Source organism: Alexandromys fortis, unplaced genomic scaffold (assembly GCF_014885135.2).
Source record: "Alexandromys fortis isolate MF-2015 unplaced genomic scaffold, M_Fortis_MF-2015_v1.1 scaffold_39, whole genome shotgun sequence".
Lineage (NCBI taxonomy): Eukaryota > Metazoa > Chordata > Mammalia > Rodentia > Cricetidae > Alexandromys > Alexandromys fortis.
The window spans coordinates 8,496,974-8,518,768 of NW_026067918.1; the positions used below are offsets into that span (position 1 = coordinate 8,496,974).

General features: G+C 45.7%; 1 non-coding gene and 1 pseudogene across 1 annotated transcript; both read left to right on the forward strand.

The window, feature by feature from the left end:
* The first annotated feature begins 3,156 nt into the window (after window positions 1-3,156).
* On the forward strand, window positions 3,157-3,290 carry LOC126500557 (small nucleolar RNA SNORA70). Its single transcript, XR_007591373.1, has one exon. It is a non-coding gene; the product is annotated as a small nucleolar RNA SNORA70 (small nucleolar RNA).
* A 4,575-nt stretch (window positions 3,291-7,865) lies between these two features.
* Window positions 7,866-9,414, forward strand: LOC126500492 (pre-mRNA-processing factor 17-like; annotated as a pseudogene).
* Window positions 9,415-21,795: the final 12,381 nt, after the last annotated feature.

Here is a 21,795-nt window from a genome sequence, read left to right on the forward strand (position 1 = left end):
CTAACAGGACTGGGAAATTGGAACAATTCCCTTTGTTGCCATTAGGTGTCACTCTTGTCTAGACAGCCCGGAGTGGTCTTGGCGGTTGTAAAGCTAACGAACTGTAAAGGAAGACGGCTGTTTGGCTCCAAAAATGGATTTGACCTCGCTGCTGGGACTTGCCGCTCTTCGAGTGCCAGGAAACAGTGTTTGCCAGGGCCCAGCCACGGAGGACGGAGGAAATATCCAGTTGCATCCCATGCAATGGAAACCCTGCTTCCCTGGAACCAAAACAGAAACCGGAGCGAACAGCCCTCCCTTCTCATGCTCCTCACCTCGGAATCTTGGTTCGCAAGTTTCGATACTTTGTGGTTCCAAAAGAACAGGACCAATGTTTTCCAGCGTGTTTAGTAAGCTCCATAGCTGCGTTTTCCCCGTTCCTTCTTGAGTGAAACGCAGCTTTGGTCCCTTTGGCTTTAGGTCCCAGAGCAGGACCTAGGTTCTCTGGACGTTTCAATTGTTACAGGTTCTGGAAGACACAGTGGCAAGGTCTAGATCGAATGTCCTTTTTCCCTCTTTCTTTCTTTTTCTCTTTCATTCTTTCCTTAATTTCTTTCTTTTTCTCTTTCTTTCTTTCTTTCTTTCTTTCTCCTTCTCTTCTTTTATTTATTATGCATACAATATTCTGTCTGTGTTATATGTCTGCACACCAGAAGAGGGCACCAGACCACATTAAAGATGGTTGTGAGCCACCATGTGGCTGCTGGGAATTGAACTCAGGACCTTTGGAAGAGCAGGCAATGCTCTTAACCACTGAGCCATATCTCCAGCCCTCCTCCTTCTTTTCTTTTGAGAAGTCTCCCCCACCCCTACACACACATACATACACACACACACACACACAAACTGGCCTCAAATGTGTAGTTCCCCTGGGTGAAGGTGATGCTGTTTGACAGGATCTCACGTAGTCCAGCATAACTTAGAACTCACTATGCAGTTCAAGTTGACTCTGAACTCCACCTTCCTGCTTCTACCTGCCAAGCTTTGGGATCACAGGCCTGTACCACTAAGACTGGCTAGTGCCCTTCTATCTGGCCAGGATCTTCAGTGCCTGAAGGTTTTACACCAAGACGAAATAATACATATTGTGTTTTTCATTTGAACCCAATATAAACTCCTTTAAACATGATAGCAAAGTCAGGTGGTGGTGGTGGCACATTCCTTTAAGCCCAGCACTCAGGAGGCAGTGGCAGGTGGATTTCTATGAGTTCAAAGACAGCTTGATTTACAGAGCTCATTCCAGGACAGCTGGGGCTGTTACATGGAGAAAAACCTGCCCCCCCCCCAAAAAAAAGTTAGTGTTCGCTTCCCACAGCTCAGTTGGTAGGGTGCTCGCTGAACAAGAATGAAATCTTGGTGTAGATGCCGGGCACCACATAAGACTAGCCTTGGTGGCACACACCTGTAGTCCCACTACTCAAGAGGTAGTGCCAAGAGGATCAGAAGTTCAAGGCCATCCTTGGCTATTATAGCCAGTGCAAGGTTATCTTGGAATAAACAGACTTTTGCCTCCAAAAAAGGGAAGGGCCTCACTTTAAAAAAAAATGACATCTTTGTTATTACAACAAGGTCACGACCTGGAGGAAATTATCAGTCAGGATCTGGAGGTAAATGAACAATCTGAACCAGGCTTTCCCAGGGACCAATGTCTGCCTGAGCAGCTTGACCACAGAGGGAAAAGGCTACGTGATGTAAGGGAAACCATCGCTCTGGTGGTAACAGACATGGTTTATTGGCTGTGTGGCGTAGAAAATAGAGCCAAAGGCTTGAACTGACAGCTAGAATGTCGAGACCGTTGCGCTTGCCTGTAACCCTTCATGTGCTAATACGCAAGCGAGGAGAGAAGGAACCAGCAGCAAAGTTTCTGTATGGAGGGGGTGTTTGTTTGTACTTCTTTTTCAAGACAGGGTTTCTCTCCCTAGAACTCCGCTTTATAGACCAGGCTGGCCTTGAATTCACAGAGATCTGTCTGTCTCTGCCTCCTAAGCACTAGGATTAAAGGCATGTGCCACCACCACCCGGCTGTCTGTCCTCCAGACTTTTTTTTTTTTAAAGATTTATTTATTAAGCATACAATGGACTGCTGGCAAGGAGGTTGTGAGCCATCATGTGGTTGCTGGGAATTGAACTCGGGACCTCTGGAAGAGCAGCCAGTGCTCTTACCCTCTGAGCCATCTCTCCAGCCCTCTTTTAAAGGATATTATAACCCAAGTTAACCTCAAACTCACGATCCGTCTGCCTCAACTTTCCAAGTGATGGGATTACGTGCTTACGCCACCATGCCTCGCTTTTATTCACATACTGAAGTACTGAGCTTCAGGCTCCATCCACTCACGCATCTGTCTGTTCTTGGACAGAAACAAATTATCCACCTTTTGGGGCATGCTGATTGCAGGGTCTGGGTCTGCACCACTGGCCATAGGTCTATGCTACTGGCTTTCACGTTGAAATTGTTCTGAGCATATTTGCTTACTTGTGATTTGATGTAAACATGGAAATCAACCCATCTAGGGCCAAAAGCANCCAAAGCTACAGAGAAACCCTGTCTCGAAAAACCAAGAAAGAAAGAAAGAAAGAAAGAAAGAAAGAAAGAAAGAAAGAAAGAAAGGAAGGAAGGAAGGAAGGAAGGAAGGAAGGAAGGAAGGAAGAAAGAAAGAAAGAAAAAAATCCTTCCGTTTTCCCCTAGCTGATATGTCAGATGTGTGAAAAGCCTTCGGAAATGCAGGGACCCCTTTTCCGCTCTGCCTCAAGTTGCAAGGGTGAAACAGTAAGCTCCCAAGTTTTGCTGGCAGCTTTTCTGGAGCTACAGATCAACCAGGTCTCAAATGTTTGGCTCTGCCCGAGACACCAAATCCCCATCCTCTCCCAAATTAACATGAACATTAGATTCTTACGATAATTAAATCTCTGTAAGCATCGTGAGCTAAAATCAATATAAATACCAGAACTGCCTGGCAACCAGAGGGGACAGCGTTACTTACCCTTATATTTATGTGTGTCAGATGGGGAAGAGCGTCCGCTTTATATAGCTGTGTTTATGTACACACAGAGAGATGCACTGGACAAGCAGCTTCCATACACGGAAGGTGAAAGAGATGTGACAGGTACAGACTATGCCCGCAGCCAACGAGTCCACCAGGTTCTTGTCTTCATGGGGACCTGGTGTGCAGAGGCTACACACAGCAGCCCCGTTGGTAGCGTTGGCCGTCTCTTGCCTATCTCAGCTGTCCTAAGGGACTTTGGAGACAGCTTTCTGGTAGATGTTCCAACCTCTGATCACAATGCTGTCCCCAGTGTAGATTCTAGACAGGTATTCAGCATGTTTCTGGGAAGCTCCAGGGCACAGTGACTAGGCCAGGTCACCATGTCCATCTGTATCAACCTGTGGAATAAGGAACACAAGTTTGAGAGTTCAAGTTCCTTGGCCGTCAGAAGATCCACATCTCAAAGAAGTGGGGTTTCATCAAGTGTAGATGAACTGAGGACTTGGGAGCTGAGAAGCAATCCATCCCTGACAGCGGTGGGCTGAAATATGTCCCTAATCGCGATCCCCTGGACAAGTGGCGGTTCTGAGCTGCTGAGGGCTTCCACTGTGCTGCGTCCTACAATGCCGCCAAGTCATTCTCAGTAATAACTTTCACATCTAGTCTGCCTAAAGAAGCAAAACAAAACAAAACAAAAAAATAGTAGCTGATTCTATAAGGAAGCAGGCACGGTGCCATGCACCTGAAGTCCCATCACTCAGGATGCTGCCAATAGGAGGATTGTTGTCTTTGAGGTTGGCCTGGGACATAAAATGAGATTTAATAGATTTATTCATTTTATTTTATGTGTGAGTGTTTTGCCTGCATGTATGTCTGTAGAGTGTCTCCTGCTTGCTTAGTGTCTGCAGAGGTCCGAAGAAGGCATTGGATCCCCTGGAACTGGAATTACAGATGGTTGTGAACCATTATGTGGAGGCTGAAAGTTGAACCCAGGTCCTCTGCAAGAGCAACAAGTCCTCTTAGCCCCTGAGTCATCTCTCCAGCCCCAGTGAGACTCTAATGTGTGTTCATGAGTGTGTGTGTGTGTGTGTAATATATATGCTATAAGATATAACTCTGTGGTAGAACACTGATCTAGAATACATAAGATTCTGAAGAGAGAAAGGAATGAAGGAAAGAAGGAAGGAGTGGGCTGTGAGGGGGTCATCCCTGATACTGTAGACATAAAAGGTTCATCAGTCTGGACCTCAAGGATCAGAGAGAGAAGTTAGACATGACCATCAGCGGAAGAAGAAAGAACTGGATGGGATTGTCTTTGGTGTTAAAGGGGGAAAGTGGGTTTGGGGAGATGACTCGGTTAGTAAAAGAGCCTGCCACCCAAACAAGAGGACCTACATTCGGATCACATATAAAAATCCAGGCACTGGGGCTGGAGAGATGGCTCAGTGGTTAAGAGTATTGTCTGCTCTTCCAAAGGTCCTGAGTTCAATTCCCAGCAACCACATGGTGGCTCACAACCATCTGTAATGAGATCTGGTGCCCTCTTCTGGCCTGCAGGCATACATGTAGAAAGAATATTATATACATAATAAATAAATAAATATTTAAAAAAATCCAGGCACTGAACTGCACATCTGTCTTCTCACATCTGGAGAGGCAGAGAGAGGAAGCGCTCAGGGTTGGCTGCTTAACTAGTCTAGCCAAATTGTCGACTTCGGGTTCAGTGAGAGACCCTGTCTCAAAAAAGAAGGTAAAGAACAATTGAAAAAAGGCAATTATGCCGGGCAGTGGTGGCACACACCTTTAATACCAGCACTCGGGAGGCAGAGGTAGGAGGATTCTGTGAGTTTGAGGCCAGCCTGGTCTATATGAGCTAGTTCCAGAACAGGTAGGGTTGTTAAACAGAGAAAGCCTGTCTTGAAAACCCTCTCCCTCCCCCCCCCCAAAAAAAAGAAAAAGGGCAATTAGGACTGGAGAGATGGCTCAGTGGTTAAGAGGACTGACTACTCTTCCAGAGGATGCAGGTTCAGTTCCCAGCACCCACATGACAGCTCACAACTACTGTGACTCCAGTTGCAGGGGACCCGACACCCATGTCAAAACACCAATGTACCAAATGAGGAGCAGAAGGAGGGAGAACGGAGAACATGAGCAAGGAAGTCAGGACTGCGAGGGGTGTGCGCACCCACTCAGATGGTGGGGCTGATCTAATGGGAACTCACCAAGGCCAGCTGGACTGGGACTGATGGAGCATGTGATCAAACCGGACTCTCTGAACGTGGTGGACAATGAGGGCTGACTGAGAAGTCAAGGACAATGGCACTGAGTTTTGATCCTGCTGCATGTACTGGCTTTGGGGGAGCCTAGTCTGTTTGGATGCTCACCTTCCTAGACCTGGATGGAGGTGGGAGGACCTTGGACTTCTCACAGGGCAGGGAATCCTGACTGCTCTTAGGACTGGAGTGGGGGAGGGGGGATGAGGAGGGAAGTGGGAGGAGGGGAGGAGGTGTAATTCTTTAATAAAAAAATTAATTAAAAAAATACCGATGTACACAAAAAGAAAATAAACATACATACAATAAAAATAAATATATTTTAAAAAAGAAAAATAAACGGGCATTTAACATTAACTTCTGACCTACACACACGCGTGCGCACACACACATTCTAGAGTGTCCTTGTTGGGAACTAGACATGTTCTAGCTTAGTGTGTTCAGGAAAGCTCCAAGTGGGATTTCCTTTTGTTGGAATGTTTTCATTAATTATTAGTGTGTGTATGTGTGTGTGCACAATCTTTGTGTGTGCATGCGTGTGTCATGCCTCTCTACCTCTCTCCCTTTTTAAAAATATGCTTGTTGAATGCTGGACTGTGTTTCTGAGGTTGCAGACTCGCTTTCAGTTGGGGTGATTAGGTCTGTTTGTTTGGCAGGACACTGGGGACATGTCAGCTCCCTTAGCTCCCTATATAAACACACAGGCAGTTGGCCTATTAACAGCATGACGGCAAATAGCCCTGTTTGTTCCATAAACAGGTGCCCTTAGGACTGAAACTGGGCTAAGTTCACCAAGCCCATCTAACGCAAGATCTCATTTTGAGGCTAGCAAGATGGTTCATTTAGCAATGGGACTTTCCAGCAAATCTGATTGGCAGGCTGAGGTCGATACCTATCATGGTAGAAAGAAAACCGACTCACCCAAGTTGTCCTTTGACCTTTCCACATATGCTGCGGGTGCTTGTACTCACACGTGTGCACACGCACAAACACGCACAAACACGCACACACACAAACAAACAAAACAAAACCCTCAGCGAAACACATTCTGTCCCACAGAGATACACCCCAACAGCCAAGGGAGAATATAGGAAGGGGCCCTTGGGTTTTTATATAAGTTAGTGTTCCCTCTACCCTCTCCTTGAGACCCCAGCAGCTGAAGGAGAAGCTATGTGACCTCAAGTATCTGTGTCCAAGAGGCAAGAAGAGAACCTAAAGCAAGGGGAATGCAGACAATGTGGGCTTGGCGAGAGCGGAGAATGTCGGGCATGAGCCACCATCCAGAGTTCAGATCTGCAAGCCTGGCTTAGCCCCTCCCTGACACCCTTCGTGAAAGATGAAGCCAGCAGACTCCCCAAGAGGGGATCTTTGCTCCGGGAGTTGTGGTTCCTGCTTCTGAATCATATTGCTTTTCTGAGCCCACGTGTCTTATTATAGCCAGAAAGATTTCACCCCGTCTGGCACAGGCCATAGAGAAGTAAACATGCTGTCAAAATACTCCCTGTACTCAGGGTCCGATAGGAGGGCACAGACAGCTGCTTTTATTATCAGACCACTCCGCCACAGGCTTAGCAAGGCATTTTGTTTGTATCTTTGCTTTTCTGGTACTGGGAGTAGAACCCATTGCCTTGGGTATGGTGGACAAGTACCCTCCCACAGAGTTATAACTCCAAATCTCCTTTTACTTTTGACTTTTGAGGCCACATCTCCTTAGGTTGCCCCCAGCTAACCTAGAATCCACTGTGCCACCCAAGCTAGCCTTGAACTTGAGACCCTCCTGGTTCAGCTACCCAAACAACTGAGATAACAGGACTGCACCTCCAGGCCCAGCTTGTGACAACACTCCAATCCAGTGCTCTTCAAAAGGAATTTCCTATGAAAGTTGATTTTTTTTTGTTTTATTTTGTTTTTCGAGACAGGGTTTCTCTGTGCAGCCCTGACTGTCCTGGAACTTACTCTGTAGACCAGGCTGGCCTTGAACTCAGAGATCCACCCTCCTCTCCCTCCCGAGTGCTGCGATTAAAGGTCTGTGCTTCCACTGCCCAGCTGACTTTTTAACTCAGTCATTTAATGTGTTATACTATGACCTGTCCCCAAGTGGAAGTCATCTGTTTTTCAATAATCACAGAGATTTCATGAAACACATTGTCAGATTTATGGGGTTCATTTGATGAACTCTGTTGACGGATGGATGCAGTCTGATATACTAAAAGATGTGGTGATATTTTATTTATGCTCTAGTAAATAAAGCTTGCCTGAAGATTAGAGGGCAGAGCTAGCCGTTAGTTAACCTTAGAAGCCAGGCAGTGGTGGCTCACACCTTTAATCCCAGCACTAGGGAGGTGGAGACAGGATCTCAAGCCCATTCATTCTGAGGATTGCAAAGATAGGAGTTCTCAGCCATTGGATCTGAGGATTCTGTAGAGGTAAGAACTAGTGGCTGGCTGCCCTGCTTCTCTGAGCTTAAGACCAGTTAGAATTTGCGCTACATCTGGCACCCAATGAGGTGCTGGGACTCGCTGCTTCGTCCGCCCTGGCCTGACCACAGCAGAGGGCATCTGTTGCAGTCATGTCCGCTGTGATTGCAGCTCTAGCTGCTTCGTATGGTTTGGGTTCAGGGTCTGAATCGGACTCCGACAGTGAGGGCAGTCAGTGTCGGCCGCCAGCCGCCGGCTCTCTCATGCACTTGACCAAATCGCCTTCAGCCAAGCCCTCTCAGACAGTGGCGGTGACTGGGCTCTGGAGGTGGCAGTTGAGGAAGATTTGGAGACTGGAGTTCACCTTGACCATCCTGTTAAAGAAATTTAATATAATCCTACCTTTGAGATTGCTCCTATGGCTGCTCCAGAAATAAGCTTTCTGGATATCCAGAGCGGCTCATGTCAACGACTTCATGTTTGAACAGCAAAGATGGACATTTGTATTTGAAACTGGTCAAAAGAAAACAGAAAAGAGGAAAAATTCAAACAAAATGATGCTTCTAATATTGATGGTTTCTTTTTTCTTTCTTTTTTTTTTTTTTTTTAGTTTTTTGAGGCAGGGTTTCTCTGTAGCTTTGGAGCCTGTCCTGGCACTAGCTCCTGTAGACCAGGCTGGCCTAGAACTCACAGAGATCCGCCGGTCTCTGCCTCCCAAGTGCTGGGATTAAAGGCATGCGCTACCACCACCCGGCTATTGATGGTTTCTTGGGACCATGGGCAAAATTTGTGGATGAAAAAGATATAGCCAAACGTTCAGAAGAAGAACAAAAGTAGTTGGATGAAATCACAGCAAAGAGGCAGTAAAAAGGCAAACAGGAAGAGGAGAGACCTGTGGAGGAGAAGACAATCTTACACGTTGAAGAAATGTATGGTGCTCAAGGCGGGTCCTGCGTGCACACACCTCAGGATGTCGGTGTTAATCTACAGTCATCTGGGCCACCTGAAAATGTTGTCTTCCCCAAAACCAAATTCCCGTGTGGTCTGGACACACAAAGGTGTCAGTGTGGTCAGGCTGTTTCCTCTTTCTGGACTTGTCTTTCTTTTGCTGTCTTGTTCCATGGACTGTAAAGTTAAGCTATGGGAAGTTTATGGAGACCGGCGCTGTCTGAACACATTGATTGGTCACAGTAAAGCTGTGAGGGAATCCGTGTCAACACTGCAGGGACACAGGTCCTCAGTGCAGCCTGTGACAGGTACCTGAAGCTCTGGGACACAGAGACGGACAGGGTAAGCCAAGGTTTACAAACCGAAAAGCACCCTGTTGTGTCGGGTTCAATCCCGATGAAGACAAGCAAAATCTCTTTGTGGCTGGGACGTTTGGCGGAAAGATTGTGCAGTGGAGAGATTGTTCAGGAATACTACCGGCATTAGGGAGCTGTCAACACCGTTGTTTTTGTTGATGAGAACTGAAGATTTGTGAGTTCATCTGATGATAAGAGCCTTAGAGTTTGGGGATGGGATATCCCTGTGGGTTTTAAGTACACAGCAGAGCCAAGTGTGCACTCAGTGCCTGCAGTGATTTGTCTCCAAATGGAAATGGCTAGCTTGCCAGTCAACAGATACCCAAATCTTAGTTCTGGAGCATGGAACAGATTCAGATTCAGAAGTAAGGAAAAAAATTGTAAGGTCATCTGGTAGCAGGCTACGCTTGTCAGGCAGACATGAGCTGTGTGATTTCAGGAGATGGAAATGGAAAATTAAACATTTGCGACTGGAAGACCACAAAACTCTACAGTTTGTTTAAAGCCTGTAATAAAGTGTGTGTAGGTGCCGTGTGGCAGCCCCATGAAATGTCCAAGGTCATCACGTGTGGCTGGGATGGCCCGCTAAGCTGTGGGACTAATGTTATTAGCCTTTCGCAATCTGGGGTCATTTTTGATTCACGGTCATATTTAACTACTTAGTTATTAAAATGTGTTGGATGATAATTTGATTTGTAGGTAATCTTTCCATACTTAGCCTTATGAAGTTGACCCCTGGTTTTCATTAAGAGCGTTGTAAAATTGCCTCACGCTACAGTGGACAGTTTGGGAGTTTCCAACTTTTGAAATAGAATGATTTTTTTTAAACATTAATGAGAATTTCTGGAAGAATATGTAAGAAGTTTGTCTTAGTGGCCCCAGGAAAGAGAGAGATTAGGAGGCAAGGGACAGGGATGGGAGAGAACAATATTGATAAGCTAAAAAGGTAGATTATTGAACCTTTTATTTTTATTTAATTAATTTGTCTGTCTGTTTGTTTGTTTGTTTGTGACAGGGTTTCTCTGTAGCTTTGGAGCCTGTCCTGGAACTGACTCAAGTAGACTAGGCTAGCCTCGAACTCACAGAGATCCACCTGCCTCTGCCACCCAAGATCTGAGATTAAAGGCGTGCGCCACCACCACCCAGCTTGAATCTACTTTTTAAAAGTAATGGCTAGTTTTAAATGTTTTACATTGGATTGAGTTTTTGTTTTGTTTTGTTTTTGTTGTTGTTTTTTATTTATTTTTAAAAAAATATTTATTTGTTTGTTTGTTTATTTATTATGTATACAATATTCTGTCTGTATGCCTGAAGGCCAGAAGAGGGTACCAGACCCCATTACAGACGGTTGTGAGCCACCATGTGGTTGCTGGGAATTGAACTCAGGACCTTTGGAATAGCAGGCAATGCTCTTAACCTCTGAGTCATCTCTCTAGCACCTGGATTGGGTTTTTGTATATTGTATAAAAAATTTATATATTGATACAAATTTGAGATGAACTTTGTTAGAACATACTGTACATGCATTTCTACTCTTGTTCAAGGTATTGTACCCATACAGCTCATTTAACAATGTAATGCAAATTTCTAGCCCTTGAAAGTTATTATTACTGCTTACAATAATAAGGAAATGCAGGTGAGTAGTTAATCACCTATTATAATCAAACTTGTAGTCACATTAGGTAGGTTTTCAATGTCAAACAAAGATATATTTTAGATAGGTCATTTTCAAATACTTCAGAAATCTACAGAATATGGAATTTAAGATATTTTTGTCTAAAATTTTAAAATAAGTTATAATTAATATAAGAAAAACTATATATAATAAATACAATAACTATATATATATACATACATACAGGCAATAATTATATCAACAATGTCTAGTCCATTTGCATTTGACAAATTCAGAGACAAATACTCCATATCTATCCCATCTTGGTGAGTCCAAAGTTTTGGACTAATTTACTTTCTACATAACTTGCTTTTTGCATCTGGCCACCAAGGAAAACTATAACTATCCAGTCTTCAACTTCCTTAGAGACCCAAGAAGGAATTAATGTTAGCTGAGTAAGCAGAAGTGCAAGCAAGCAACTTCCAAAAACTGTGAGAAATGACAGAAGCAGCTGACTGCCTGGACAGTCACCCAAAGTTTCTCTGCAATGTTGGGGCATCCATCTTTGGCCTACAGGCCTAGATTATCTGACAGGCTTTTCTGTGAAGCTGGATATTCTGAAGGGCTATTCCTCCTTGTCTTGATAATGTTTGGCAGTCACTTTCTTCTGTGTCCTGCTTCTCCACTTAGGACAGCATACTGTCAGTAGTTGAGGCAAGGTCATTTTCTTGCCCAGTTGTTTACTTTTGCCACGAAGAAAGTAAACTCCATGTGGCATTTCCTTGATGCTCATTATCTTCTCTGAAGTAGACTGGTGCTTCTGCCTCCCGAGTGCTGGAATAAAGGCATGCACCACCACTGCCTGGTTAATCTTCTACTCTTCAACTCTTTATATTTTTAAAATACTTAGTTGCATGCATTAGTTATTCCAAAATAAACGGTACATGTAAAATTCCAAGGTTGGGCGGTGGTGGTGGCACATGCCTTTAATCCCAGCACTCAGGAGGCAGAGGCAGGTGGATCTCTGTGAGTTCGAGGCCAGCCTGGTCTTCAAGAGCAAGTTTCAGGACTGCCAGGCCTGTTACACAGAGAAACCCTGCCTCGTTAAAAAATTCCATTTATGCCAGGCGGTGGTGGTGCACGCCTTTAATCCCAGCACTCGGGAGGCAGAGGTAGGCAGATCTCTGTGAGTTTGAGGCCAGCCTGGTCTACAAGAGCTAGTTCCAGGACAGGCACCAAAGCTACAGAGAAACCCTGTCTCGAAAAACCAAAAAAATATATATATATATTTATTCATCAGTGTCTTTGTGTCTTCCTGTATGTGTGTGACAGTTTAGACTTTAACCTGTATCAGAATATATAACCTGTAGGAGTCTGTTCTCTTCTCTTCTTCCTCTTCTTTCGGTCTTTCCTTATTTATTTATTTATTTATTTATTTATTTATTTATTTATTTAAGACAGGGTTTCTCTGTGTAACATTCCTGACTGTCCTGGAACTCACTCTGTAGATCAGGCTGGCCTCGAACTCACAGAGATCCACCTGCCTCTGCATCCCAATTGTTGGAATTAAAGGCATGTGCCACCACCTCCCAGATTCCTTCTCTTTTTCTACCCTGTGGGGTGGGGGGGAGCACTGGCGATATTGTCTCATGGTTAGGACATTTGTTTATGCAGAGGACCTGGATTTGATTCCCAACCTACATGGCTCTAACAACTATTTGCAGCTCAAGTTCTAGTGGCTCTGATGCCCTCCTGGCCTCCTTGGGTACCAGGTAGACATGTGGTATATGTACATACATGTAGGCAAAACATTCATACACACAAAAAATAAAATATTTAGCTGGGCAGTGATGCCACACACCATTAATTCCAGCTCTCAGGAGGCAGAGGCAGGCAGATCTCTGAAGTTGAGGCCAGTCTGACCTACAAATTGAGAAAACCCTGTCCTGAATACCCTCCCCCCAAAAAGGCTGCTCTTTCAGAGGTACTGAGTTCGATGCCCAGCAACCATATGGCAGTTCACAACCATCTAGAGTGGGATCTGATGTCCTCTTTCTCCATTTGGCATACATGCAGATAGAATACTCATATACATAAACTAAGCTAATAAGATCTCAAAAGAAAAACAAAACTAAGAAAGACTTTTTTTTTAAAAAGATTTTATTTATTACATATACAATACAGTGTTCTGCCTCCATGTATGCCTGCATGCCAGAAGAGGGCACCAGATCTCATTTTAGATGATTGTGAGCCACCATGTGGTTGCTGGGAATTGAACTCAGGACCACTGGAAGAACAGTCAGTGTCCTTAGCCTCTGAGCCATCTCCCCAGCCCCTAAGAAAGACTTTTAAAACCAGCTATAGTGGTGCATGACTAAACCCAGCACTTGGAAGGCAGAGGCATTCGGTCTCTGTGAGTTAGAGGCCAGCCTGGTCTACATAATGAGTTTCAGGACAGCCAGAGCTACATAGTGAGGTCCTGTCTTGAAAGAATAGCCAAAAAAAAAAAAAAAAAACCAGCATTAAAATTATGAAACACATTATTTCATGTATGTATGTATGACCTTTGCTTGATGACAAACCTGGGGCATATGCTTTTTATGTTGGATGCCACAATCTATATAAGGATGGGGCCTCTCATTCCCCCATAACTAAATCCTGAGCAAGGACCCTCTCAGGGGAACACATTGTAAGTCATATTCAATGGCCAGGGGACCGTATGGACTTAGCTAGAAGACATCACCAAGAGACCTGAAAGTTCTGTGTCTGGTTTAAGGGCAAAGAAAATTCTTGGGCTCCGAGCAAAGTTCTGGGACTCACAGGGACCCCTAGGGCAAGCCCTCTCCCTGCCTTACTGTTTGTTTCTCTATGGACACAAGAAGAAAGGATAAAACTACAATAAAAAACTAACCAGGCAGCCTGCAATTCGAGAGGAGGCTGGGGAAAGCCAGGTGGAGTAACAGCTGACCGTCCGTCATACGCCGCACAAAGCCCCGGCTACCCCAAGATAGAAAAGGCATTTTATCAACGGTCATCAATTATGCCAACTTTTTATAGTGACAACCCAGGCAGGAATCTAGAACTCATCTTTAAATAAACCTGTCTTCCCTCACGTAGCTTGTTCACACTGTCAGGGGGACACTTTATAAGAATATCCTTGATAAACTTTGCTATTCTAGGGCATTGGAACAGGCACATAGCAGGCGAGGGCTGAGCCACCCCCTGGTCTGGCTTTCAGATAAACCTCTCTCTGCACGCGTGCGTGCAGGCACACACACATCCTCGCCCAGCAGCCTGGGGAGAGAAGCTGTCTTAGAAGAACAGACCCCAGATGCTGAAGCGAGCAGGGTTCCAGGTTAGCGGGCTCTGTCCAGGGTAAAGCATAAGGGGACTCATACTTGAGTTTAAACAGTTTTAGTAAAGCCAAGCCAGGAGTAGTGGGCAGTCCTTTAAATCCCAGCACTCGAGCGGCAGAGGCAGGAAGATCTTCGTGAGTTCCAGAAGCCAGTTTGGTTTCCCTAGTAAGTTTTAGGCAGGCCCAGGCTACACAGTAAGACCCTATCTCAACAAAACAAAACAAAAGCCAATCATGGTAATTCCGTTGGCATGAGAATAAAATGCCAGAGAGAGTCTTCTGTCTTCCTTTCCCAAGCTTGTATTCATAATGTTCTTGCTTTTATTTTAATTAGTATTATTTTAAACTTGATGTGCATGGGTATTTTGCCTGCATGTCTGTTCGTCCAGCATGTGTGTGCAGTGCCCACAGAGGCCAGAAGAGGTCACCTGTTTCCCTGGGGACTCAAGTTACAGACATTTGTGAGCCACAGTGTGGGTGCTAGCTACCCAACCCAGGTCCTCTGAGAGAGCAGTCAGTGCTCTTAACTGCTGAGCCATCTCTCCAGCCCTGCATAATGTTCTAAAATTAACCTCAAACGTTTGGGACTGGGAAATGGCTAAGCAGTTAACTGCTTGCTGCAGAAGAATGACCAGAATTCAGATCCCTTGAATCCATGTGAATGCCAGGTGGGCCTGCCTATAATCCTGCATCACCAAGGGGGAGCCAGGGAGTCCCCAGAGCGATATGGCTAGTGGCACTTCCCCACTGCTGGGCTGGATCCTGGTTGATGGAAAGACTTTGCCTCCCTCGTGAATAAGGCAGAAGGTCAATCAATGGTGACGATTCCTGACATCAGCATTTGGCCTCCACGTGCACCACATCCACACATGCACAAAATTTGCACACACACATGCCCAGCACACACATGAAAGTGGGAAAAATGTTAACCACATATAGTCTAGCAAGATGGCTGGCCAAAGCACTTGGTGTTAAAAAGCTGTAGGATTTTAACTGGGCAGTGGGGCTCAGGCCTTTAATCCCAGCACCTGGGACCACCTTGAACACTGGGTTTCCGCTACCTCCCTGAGAGCTGGGATTACAGGCCTGCATCTCCAAACGTCATGTATGCAGTGCTGGTGCTCAGATGGAGGGCTGTGTGTCTGCTAGCATCCTACCCACTGAGCCGCATCAGCAGCCCGCATACACGCATCATCTTAATTCAGGAATTAGGAGCTATGCCCAGCAACCAAGGTTGTAATGCTGAATAGAAAACAAAACAACATCAACAAAAAGTGTTGGCTGTGAATGTTTTGTTCAGTGACTTTCCTTCCCCCTATTCTAATTCGCTCTTTTCTTTGCTTAATTTTTTTTTTTACTTTGTAGCCCTGGATGGTCTGGAACTCAATATGCACACCAAGCAGGACCTGAACTCACAGAGATCCACATCCCTCTGCCTCCCTACCTCTAGAACTAAGATGTGTGCCACCACACCTTGCTCAGGTTTACTTTTGATAGTATATATATAAAAGGATCTATCAAAAACTAACTGCACTGAGGCTGGAGAGATGACTCCAGGCTTAAAAGCACTTCATTTGGTTTGTTTTTTTTTTTTTTTTTTTTGAGACAGGGTTTCTCTGTGTAGCCCTGACTGTCCTGGAACTCACTCTGTAGACCAGGCTGGCCTCAAACTCAGAGATCTGCCTGTCTCTGCCTTCCAAGAGCTGGGATCAAAGATGTGTGCCACCACTACCGGGCTAGCAGTCAGCAGTACTCTTGTAGAAGACTTGAGTTTGGATCCAAGCACCTGCATGTCATTCATGACTATTGGTAACTCCAGACCTAGGGGCTCTAGCACCCTCTTCTGGCCTCCCTGGGCACCAGGAACTCACATGGTGCATATACACACAAACAGTAAAAGCCCTACACACAGACAATAAAAAATGAATGGATCTTCAAATCTGACCTCACAAATCTCATTCTGGTGTTAATGCATGGTCTCTTTTTACAATGAATTCATAGCTGGGCAGTGGTGGCACACGCCTTTAATCCTAGCGCTCAGGAGGCAGAGGCAGATGGATCTCTGTGAATTTGAGGCCAGCCTGGGCTACAAGAGCTAGTTCCAGGGCAGGCTCCAAAGCTACAGATAAGCCCTGTCTTGAAAAGCCAAAATACCAAAGAAACAAAAAGCAATAACAAAAAATTAAAAACAATGAATTCATGACCACCAGATGATACCAGTGTGACTTATATCAGAGTCCCCACTGTCAACACAGGCTGTCATTTCTCCTGCCATTAAGTTCTTAAAACATTCCACAAAAATTTTAGTCATTCCTAGTTAGTCCTGGAGCTATGCAACAGCCAATGCTATTGCAATCTCTCCAATCTCTCCAGGGCACCGACCCTACCCTGGTGGGCACTGGGGTGGACACTGTCAACTAAATCTCAGTTACTTTGGCACCCACAGAATGTCATCTTTGCTGAAGAGGCTCTTCTGCCTCGCTGGACTGGCCTAGCTGTTTACCAAGGATGAAGAAAGCACGGTAGTGTCCTGTACCTTCAAGATAAGCCTGGCCTTTCCTTTGTAGCCTTTGGGCTGGAATGGCAGATTTAAATGGCTGGGATTACTGGGGGTGGGTGTGGTAGGCACCTGTTCCCTAAATAGCATGGCCCTTCCCCTGTAAACCCAGACACAAAAGAGATCAACTCCTGATCTCTCCCACCGTGAAGAGGGAGATGAATGATGGGCTCGGTCGGGGTTTATTTTCAACCCAAGCCCTGTGACCCTGAGTAAAGGTCTTAGCCTGTTTGCCCCACATTCCTGCCTTCTAGAACACAGAGACGACGTCACCACTCTGCAGCTCACTCCCCTGGGATAGCCAGAGAGGAGAACAGTCTTTGGGGAAAAGCCTCAGAGGAGCTGAAATGTGGGTAAACTCGAGGATTTATTAAAAGAATTATAAAGAGACCTGGACTTCAGCCCAATAAAGATGGTCAGGAGTTGTAAAGTCCCTGTGGCTCTTTCTGACCGTGTGCTAGCCACACCCCGTGATAAAATCAAAACAAAACCTAGGCAACAACCTCTGTTTGTTGGCCTTTTCACCTAAGAAAACAGCCAGCCTGTTGTACGTGCTCTGATTTCCCAGGGATGCTCCTGTGTTTATTACTGACATTGGTCCTTGCCAAGTGGCCTGTGGACCCAGCCTTTTTTGCTAGAGAAAGTGGCAGAGTGGAAGGAAATAGTGAGAGTTTAGACATCTTGAAAATTCCTGCCTTGATTAGAAAGGTTGCAGGGCAAAAAATGGTACAGAGGATCTGATGCTCTGGCTGGGTCTCTTGGGAAAGGAGTAACTACACCGGAGAGATGTTCAGTAGGAGTCTGTCATTGGCAACAGTTTCTCCTCTGGGAGTATCAGCATCAGGTCTCGAGGCCATCTGTCACAACTTAGTGTACTCAAAGTTGACCAGGCTCCTGGGTCAAGCAGGTGCTGACCGTGCTAGCCAAGGCTCTGGACTGGAGACAGGACTGGAGAGATGGCTCTGCAGTTAGGAGCATGTGCTGTGCTTGCAGAGGACCAGAATTCAGCTCCCAGCACCGCATTAGGCAGTCCACACCGCCTGTATCAGACCATGGGAATACAGCAGCATCTTCTGGTCTACAGCGGCACACAGGTTCTCTCTCAATTTAGTTTTATATGTACAGATGTTTTACCTGCATGTATTTGTGCACCATTTGCATGCCTGGTGCCATGGAGGCCAGAAGAGGGTGTCAGATCCCTAGGAACCGGAGTTACAGATGGTTGTGAGCCACCAAGTAAGCAGTGATTTTTTTGCGGGGCGGGGGGGGGGGCATTTTTAAGGCAGCTGTTTTTCTGTGTAACAGCCCTGATTGTCCTGGAACTTGCTCTGTAGACCAGGCTGGCCTTGAACTCACAGAGATCCATGAGCCTCTGGGATTAAAGGTGTGCACCACCACTGTCTGACTGTAGTCAGTGCTCTTAACCTTTGAGCCATTTCTCCACAAATCTCTGGCCTCTGTGGGGCCTGCACACACTCAGTGCACATACACTCATGCAGGCAAAATACTCATAAATAAAATACATTTAAAAAAAATAACCTCTAGGAGCTGGAGAGATGGCTCAGTGGCTAAGAGCACTGGCTGCTCGTCCAGAGGACCAACCATCTGTAACTCTAGGATCCAACACCCTCACACAGATATACATAAAGGCAAAACACCAATAAGATAAAAATTAAAAGAAAATAACCTCTAGACTAATACGTCAGCTAAACTTGTGATGGATTTATCCATTCTGGTATGCAGTAGAACAAAGCCAGAGTGAACCTGGGCTTTGCAGCCACACGTCCTGCAGTCCACTCCCAGGTATTTGCCTAAGAGCAGCCAGTACACGGTGCCTACAAACATTTACACATGAATGCTCACTGTTGGCATGAGTCAAAACAGCCAGAGAGTAGCAACAATTCAAATGCTCCTCCGTGAATGAATTGCTGGGCAGAATCGCTGATACACACTTGCAATAGAGTACCATTGTTTTCTTGTCGGCTGCCTACAAGCAAGGTCACCCGCAGGTTCAGGGTTCTGGCTCTTGCCGAGTCTGCTCCACTCTAACCATCGTGGTCCTACCTGATCTGGAAATACGGGCTGAAACGTGCTGTTACTGTTCCCGCACTACTCAAAAGACTTGACTTAGGCTTCAGTAAGTTTGACTAAGCGACCCTGAATGGATTATCCAAGGCTGTCTACCCAGCGACACAGTCATGTTTGTCTTTGTACATAAAGGATATAAAAATCGAAAACCTTCAAAAACTACCATTCAGAGAAAAGAGTGAAGTAGTGGTAGATGGCTCACTATGGATGAACCTCGAAAAATATCACCGGTAGTGGGTCGTGAAGGAGACCAGTCAGTAAAGGTCACCAGGTGAATGATCGCATTTGCATGGGACACCCACCCAGAGTAGATAAATCCATAAACACATAAAGCAGATCAGAGTTTGCCTAGAGCTGGTGGGGGGCAGTGGAAAAGAATGCTAAAGGATACACGGTTGCTCTTTTGGGTTCTCTAAACTTGGTTGTGTTGAGGGCTACACAACCTTGAATATACTGAAATCTATTGAATGATTTACTTTAAGTAGGTAATTGTTCCTCCTCCTCTTCTCCCTCCTCCACTCCTTCCTCCTCCTCTCCTCCCCATCTTCTCCTTCTCCCTCTCTCCTCTCTTCCCCCTCCCTCTTCTTCTCCTCCTCCCCTTCCTCTTTACTGGGAACCAACTCTAAGACCTTCTGCACACTATGCAAAAGCTCCAAGTCAGGTACCCTGGTATAGATCTACAATCCCAGCACTTAGGAGGTGGCGGGCTGAGGAGACGTTCAGGTTATCTTCAGCTATATAGTGAGTGAGTTTGGAGGTGATCTGGAGTACAGGAGACCCCACCTCAGATAAAAAGAAAAAAACCTTATAAATAATAAGAAAGGTTCTCTGGTCCTGGCAGAAGCAAGGTGACAGGAGCTAGCCTCACATGCACGTGCACTGCTGCCACCTTCAGTCACGTGGTAAACGTGACTTCCCCGCCCTGTCTGAGATGACGCACTACAGAGCCTGGGGCCAATAAGGTCCCCAAAGCCTTTCCATTGCAGAGTCAGACATCAGTTCTGAGATGGAGTATCTGAACTCGAGAGCGTGGCTGCTGCAGCACCCAGGTCACCCTGGTGACTTCGCCTCAGCCATAAAATGAAGGTTCTTTTTTTTTTTTTAAAGCTATACAATTGCCCACTTTCTACAAATATATTTATGTTGCCGGGTGAGAGGGCACATGCCATGACAACGTGTCTATGTGGAGGTCAGAGGGCAACCATGGGAACTGGTTCTTTCCTTTCATCACGTGGGGTCTCGGGGATCGAACTCAGGGCGTCAGGTTTGGTTAGCAGCAGGCACCTTTACCCGCTGAGCCATCTCACTGGCCCCACATTCCTCCTCCTGTTTGTTTTGACGAGAGTTTTCTGGGTAGCCCAGGTTAGACTAGAACGCAACATCTTCCTGTGCCTGCCTCCCCAGTTCTGGGACTACAGGCATGTGCCCATGCTTTATGCCAAGCAAGTGAATTTTATGGCATGTGAATAATATCTCCATAAAGGATTTGTTGTTGTTGTTGGTGGTGGTGGTGGTTGTTTTTGTTTTGTTTTGGTTTTTCGAGACGAGGTTTCTTGGTGTATCAGCTGTTCTGGAACTCCCTCTGCAGACCAGGCTGGTCTCAAATACACAAAGATCCGGTTGCCTCTTCCTTCCAAATGCTGGGACTAAAGGTGGGTGACACCATTGCTTGGCTTCAATAAAGGTATTTTATAGACACATGCTCAAACACATAGTCCACATGAATGACCCTGGCCTCTGACATCACACTGCCTGCCGTGAGTCCCGTCATAGGATGCCCTGAATGTGCCACTTAGAATTACTCAGCTGCAGTTTTCTCATCTCTGAAATAAAGATGACAGCTATTGTTTTTTTTAATTTATTTATTATGTATATAGTATTCTGGGCACCAGGTCTCATTATAGATGTGTGTGAGCCATCATGTGGTTGCTGGGAATTGAACTCAGGACCTCCAGAAGGGCAGTCAGTTCTCTTAACCTCTGAGCCATCCCTCCAGCCCAAGATGACAGTTATAATGTAGAGATTTGGAACACATGTAAGTATATGGCAAAACTCAGAATAAGGGTTAACTATGCAGAGCCAAGACATGGAATCAGCCACGCGGTAGTGGCGCATGCCTTTAATCCCAGCACTTGGGAGGCAGAGGCTGGCGTACTTCTGTGAGTTCAAGGCCAGTCTGGTCTACAAGAGCTAGTTCCAGGACAGGCTCTAAAACTACAGTGAAACCCTGTTTCAAAAAACCATAAAAAAAAAAAAAAAGATATGGAATCAACCTCATGCCCACTGACAGAGGAAGAAAATGTGTGGGTTACTATTTAACCATAAAGAAGAATAAAATACTGTCATTTGCTGCAAAATCAAGGTGGAGACACATGCTATATGCGGAAGAAAATTAAAACAAAGTTGATCGGGGAGTGATGGTTGCCGGTAGCAGAGAACAGAGGAACGCAGGGTATTGGTGTGTTTATGGACTGGATGTAGAATATTCATCCACTTGTTGAAACACTTGGTTGTTAGCTGGCAGAATTGTTTTGGGATGTGTTTATTGTCTGTTTTTGAGACAGGGTCTGTAGCCCATATCATCCTGAAACTCATGACATGACCCAGGCTGCTCTTGAACTTGTAGCAATCCTCCTGCCTTAGTCTCCCAAGTGTTTGGATTACAGGAGGAGCCATCATGTAGATCTCATTTGCACTCCACCCAGAAAGCCCTTCACCGATGTGTTTGCTGAAGTTATATGACTGTGTGCTGGGTACTGTTCTGACGGCTTGGAAAATGGCAATCCCTAAACTGTATGGAATTTCCTGCTCATACAAAGCTTGGATCCCGTGGAGGGAGGCTGGCATCCCATGAACACACAGAAACACATGGCAAGCAGCGATCGGTATTCTGAAAACGAGAAGGTCAGCCTTAAGGAGACTGGGGGATGGGTGTTGGGTGGGATGTTATACATGGGAAGGTGGCAGGAGTGTGGAATCACAGCGGAGCCCAGGGGACTGTACGTGAGTGTCCTCTTAGATGACACTCCAGGTAGTGACTCCCTAAGTGATCCTCTCCTGCACTCTGTAGGGACTGCTCTGCTTCCAATGACAAGAGTGAAAACTTCCCAGGAGAGACCCTACAGTACCTTAAAGCTCCTGTTGTGTTCTTATGCACATGATC